We start from the raw sequence: 5,655 nt of genomic DNA on the forward strand, positions 1-5,655 counted from the left end.
ACCTATTTTACTCAGGCTAATAGTCAGCAGTATCATCACTGTGAAGACGTCAAGATTCAGAATTCAAGAAAGCTTTATTGTCAATACGTCCATATAAAAGTATACAGTGCATTAAAACAGTGTTTCCTTCAAACTCCCAACAGGGCATTTAACAAAACAGGGTATATAAATACCTCTATCTACAGCTATCTCAGGAAACATGTAGCTATCGAAACATCTATCTATTTAAACATATGGCTATCTAAGTACAATAAACAACATAAATGATAAGAAAAAACAGGGGCAAAGTGACATTGTGCATTTGTGTGCAAATGTTCATTTTAGTGCAGAAATACTGAAAAGTTCAAGTTATAACAATATAATTATCTGTCAAATGCTCACTATACTGTACACTACACTGCGTTTTCACTTTCATTCATTCATGATTTCTCCAAGGCCTAAAGATATTAGAGATGCAGGTTTGGGACCGAATGGTTGCCAGTTTGAGTCCCTGGACTGGCAGGAAAACCATGTGGGTGGAGAGTGAATGAACAGCCCTTTCCCCTCACTCTATATCCACAGCTGAAGTCCTCTTGAGAAAGACACCTCAACCCCAGCTGCTCCCCAGGCACTGTAGCGTGGCTGTACACTGCTCTGCGTATGCGTGTTGATGCATTTCCATTGTTGTAGCTGTATTTTCCCTACGTAAATGCAGATTAAATCCCTTGGGGATTAAAAAAAACCTCAATGATTTTCCTTTAAGACTTGATATTTAGACTTGCTCTCAAAACTCAAAAATTACAAAAATCATCAAGTGTGGAGGTGATTTGTTGTACTACAGAATGAAACCTCTCAGACACAGGGCTTTAATAAACCACCATATGTAGTGACAGTAGTGGTGGATGATGCTTTGCAGAGAAGGTTGTACTTAATTCATTAAACATATTTTTTAAAGAAGTATGTACATACACATGTTTTGGTTCTGTTCCCATGATCACTTTTTTCTGGAACAAGGTGAAGATTAAATTAGAAAAGGTGTTTAGTTGTACCATTGAGTGAGACCCTCATTTTTTAATACTGAAAATTACTAAGGAAGATATTAATCTTACGCCTTATCAATCACAGCTCGCTCTTAAACTATTGTTTATTGTAAGTAAATGTATGTTGATTAACTGGATTAGGGACAAACCATCCACAAGGAACCTCTGGACAATGAAATGATAAAAATCTTTCCCGTGGTCTGCTTGAGTGCAAGACTTAAATGCAATGATACGGAGTTTGATTGTATTTTGTGTCCCATTTCATATACTGTACCTATATCAGATTACAGCGTGTGGTCAGGTACGGGTAAAATGATATATTTGGTATAGTAGTGCTAGTGTTATGATATCTGCTTTGTCTTCCACGGCTCCATCTATAGCTGTATATTTGTCTCATACAATATTTTTTTCTCTCCCCTGTAACGTTTTTCTTTTTCCCTTTCTTGTTCTTATGATTGCTGTGTGTCCTTGTTAATAAAAAAACTGATGACCTAAAAAAAACACACATTTTTGTTTGTAATGCTATAAGACATAATCAGTACATAAGCTCCATGTAGTGACAAATGATCATCTTCATTGTGTAGCCATGGCCTAAAGGTTAGAGAAGCAGCTCATCTCATCCCATTATCTGTAGCCGCTTTATCCTGTTCTACAGGGTTGCAGGCAAGCTGAAGCCTATCCCAGCTGACTACGGGCGAAAGGCGGGGTTCACCCTGGACAAGTCGCCAGGTCATCACAGGGCTGACACATAGACACAGACAACCATTCACACTCACATTCACACCTACGCTCAATTTAGAGTCACCAGTTAACCTAACCTGCATGTCTTTGGACTGTGGGGGAAGCCGGAGCACCTGGAGAAAACCCACGCGGACACGGGGAGAACATGCAAACTCTGCACAGAAAGGCCCTCGCCGGCCACAGGGCTCGAACCCAGACCTTCTTGCTGTGAGGCAACAGTGCTAACCACTACACCACCATGCCACCCTAGAGAAGCAGCTTTGGGACCAAAATGTCACTGGTTTGATTCCTTAGACCAGCAGGAATGGCTGAAGTGCTCTTGAGAAAGGTACCTAAAGCCTCACTCACAACCCGCCGTACGGGCTGTCTACGGTAAAAAATTTGGCAAAACTGTGCTTGACACTTGCGTGACACTTGCGTGTGTTCAGTGCCGTAGAAGGTCGCAGACTGCCCGTGGAGACTTTTGGTCCTGCACATGCAAATTCTACAGGTCTTGCGACAGATCAAGAATGCATACACTACGTACGGGACCTGTACTCCTTTTGTACACCTGAACCAAGTCAGCAGCGCGGCTAGTAGGGGCTTTTTGCGATGAAAGTAAGACGCACGAGTGACGCACGGTCATTGTATGAGTGACGTGCCTCAGAAATCCGACACAAGTATTCCACACTTACTATTTGTGCGGCGCGCAAGACAGAAGTACATCTCACTTTCTACCCTTATGTGTGGTGACCTGCACGCAGCGCACGCGACCTGCACGCAACATGAGGGGCAAGACTCTGAGTATATATATTGGGGAGGAACCAAAGAACCAATCATGTAATATGTAGCATTGTAGAAAGGAAGAAGACCACCTCATTTGCTGTTTTTATTTGAGTATATGTTAATTTACCATGCACATGTCAAATAATAAAACATGAGTATAAGGGAATAACGCATTTTATTACATTGTAAAAAATCCCAAAGAAATAGCCCAACAGTTTGAGCGCTGAAACACACTCTGACTCCGAGCTGCTGTCCTGCTCCTGCTGAGTGGTGGGACGGGGTGTCAGGATGTCAGGTGTCAGGGTCTGCCAGCTTGAAGGCAAACTCCTCCCTGTCCGTGCAGGGCTCACCGGTGCTGCTACCATCATCATCATCAAACTCTTCCTCCTCCTCCCCCTCTGCTGTTTCAGGCTGGGTTACTTCACTTTTGCTCGCTTCTTCTTGGGTCCCATTTTCTAAACTTTACACTGAAATTTTTAAAAATTTTCCCACAAAATATCCAATGTTTTTCAGTCAAAAGACAGATGCAGAATGCTGCAGACACACTGGTTTTATACCCACTCCTGGCATCACATGCAAGTTATGAGTGATTGTAACGTGCTAATCACATGCGTCACACACGCTTCACAAGTGCAGCCTGAACTCGTAGCACAGGAAACTGGTAAAATGCGAGTCACACACACTCCACACTCACTGAACACACACTGATCACACGTGTCAGATATACGCTTTCCACGGGCTAACGTCGCAATTTTTCCCACGCCTTGAGGAAGTCAGGCGTGCAGCCTGTACTTGACATGTACTTTGCCCGGACTCCTCCCCCAAACTTTCTCCCAGGTTCACCGCGACCCTGCGGCACGGCTTCAAGCTACCAAACCCTGCGACCCGTGCGTGTCCAAAAGACTTACGGCGGGTTGTGAGTGAGGCTTAACCCCCAATTGCTCCCCAGGCTGCCCATTGCTGTGGGTGTCTCAGAGTCCTGTTATCCTATCCTGCTCTGCATAAGAGCATCTGCTAAATGCCTGTAATGTAATTTTCAAAATTGTTAATAAATAAGCAAATAGAATGAAATACTTTGAGTAAGAATCAGGACCACTGAGACACAATAATGACAGAATGTTTGTCTTATTCATTTGATTTATTTTATTTTTATTTGAGTTTGGATGAACATGCTTGAGAAGCAATGGCAGCTCATCCATAGGGGCAGGTGATGCAGAGCCACCATTTCTTGCTAGGTGGTGTATGCAGTCACTTACACTTGTGGTGTAAGTGGTCGCCCCCAGAGCACCAAGGCAGCCCCATGATATTTAGGCATGTGTAAAGAAATGTTGTAAAGCTAAAATGCTTTCAAAACTAATTAAATTAAACATTTTTAAATAAAGAGCAATAAATAAATAAAGTCAATATTTTTGGTGTAATAACCCAGTAGTAGGGCTGGGAGTTGATACTACAAAGAACTGATTCCTCAAGTCCAGCCATTTAGAGATTGAGAGTCAACCCCAAAGCTCTGGAATTTATTCCAGAGAGTAACACTGTACTAGTCTGATATAGGCTAATTTATCACTTTATGTCATTAGCTATTACTTAGCTGCACCTAGAGTATGCTGCCAATACTTTTTTTGGACAGATCTGTCTTCTCAAATGCTAATTCACAATATTAGTTCAAAGCCATTCCATGCACATTTGGTATCAATTTCATACTTATTTCTTGGTCAAAAATGTGGTAATATTAAAAGTACTATTCAAGTTTAGGAAATAACACAATATGACTTTATATTTTGAAACCTTTTCCCATTGTTTCCCAAACTTATGCCATCCATCCATTATCTATGCCACTTATCCATCAGGGTCACGGGGGAAGCTGGAGTTAACCCCAGCTGACTTCAGGTGAGAGGTGAGGGGTTCACCCTGGGCAGGTCACCAATCTATCACATGACTACACACAGAGGAACAACCATCACACTCACATTCACACATATGGGGGATTTAGAGGAGCCAGTTGACTGAATCCACTTGGCTTTGGACAGTGGGAGGAAACGGGAGTACCTGGAGGAAACCCACACAGACATGAGGAGAACATGCAACTCCACACAGAAAGACCCCAGTCAATTGGCATATTCGATCCCAGAACCTTCTTGCTGAGAGGTGACAGTAATAATCACTGCACCATCATGCTGCCCCTAACTCATTCCCAGGAACTGAATGAGTGTATGACACATTGGGGTGAGTTTGCCAAGTTGGGGATCGATTGTGGTATAAAGTACATTGTATCTCTCCCATTTGATAGTCTGATCATTGCATGTAAATTTATATTTCAAAAGAGGCGTATGGGATACATAGGGTGTGAGAGAGATCTAGGAGGAAGATCTGGATGGAGAGACTGTTCCATCTAGTCTTGATGGAAGACTTGATCTCTCTCCAATACAATACCATTGGCATCCTATGCCTGCATCTCTGTCCATTCCAATTCACTGACTCTGTAGGTTCTTTACCCCATTTTTTATTTTGAGTACTTTCTATTTTTATTTGTGCTTTGTATAATAAGCTATTTTACTATGTTATCACAAAAAATAGTTTTCTAGTTGATGTTTTATTATGTACAGGTTTTCTGACAACTGTATGTGTTTACCAGGATCGCCGAGTGGTTAAGGCATCGGACTTAAGATCCAATGGATGTGTGTCTGCATGGGTTCAAACCCCACTCCTGGTAAAATTACATTTTGGGCAGCACTACTGGTTAGCACTGTTGCCTCACAACAAGAAGGTTCTGGGTTCAAGCCCAGCAGCCAGCGAAGGCCTTTCTGTGTGGAGTTTGCATGTTCTCCCCATGTCTGTGTGGGTTTCCTCCGGGTGCTCCGGTTTCCCCCACAGTCCAAAGACATGCAGTTAGGTTAATATGGGGCAGCCTTGGGCTGAAGTGCCCTTGAGCAAGGTACCTAAGCCCTGACTGCTCCCCGGGCGCTGTAGTGTGGCTGCCCACTGCTCTGGGTGTGTGTGCTCACTGCTTCAGATGGGTTAAATGCAGAGGATGAATTTCACTCTGCTTGAAGTGTGCATGTGACAAATAAAGGTTTCTTCTTCTATATCGCAAAGGTAACAGCTTGCATGTCAATAGCTAACCGAACTTTTT

The 5,655-nt window shown here is 42.8% G+C and overlaps 1 non-coding gene across 1 annotated transcript; it reads left to right on the forward strand.

The window, feature by feature from the left end:
* The first annotated feature begins 5,152 nt into the window (after positions 1 to 5,152).
* On the forward strand, positions 5,153 to 5,235 carry trnal-uaa (transfer RNA leucine (anticodon UAA)). Its single transcript has one exon. It is a non-coding gene; the product is annotated as a tRNA-Leu (tRNA).
* Positions 5,236 to 5,655: the final 420 nt, after the last annotated feature.

Source organism: Neoarius graeffei, chromosome 10 (genome assembly GCF_027579695.1).
Source record: "Neoarius graeffei isolate fNeoGra1 chromosome 10, fNeoGra1.pri, whole genome shotgun sequence".
Taxonomy (NCBI): Eukaryota; Metazoa; Chordata; class Actinopteri; order Siluriformes; family Ariidae; genus Neoarius; species Neoarius graeffei.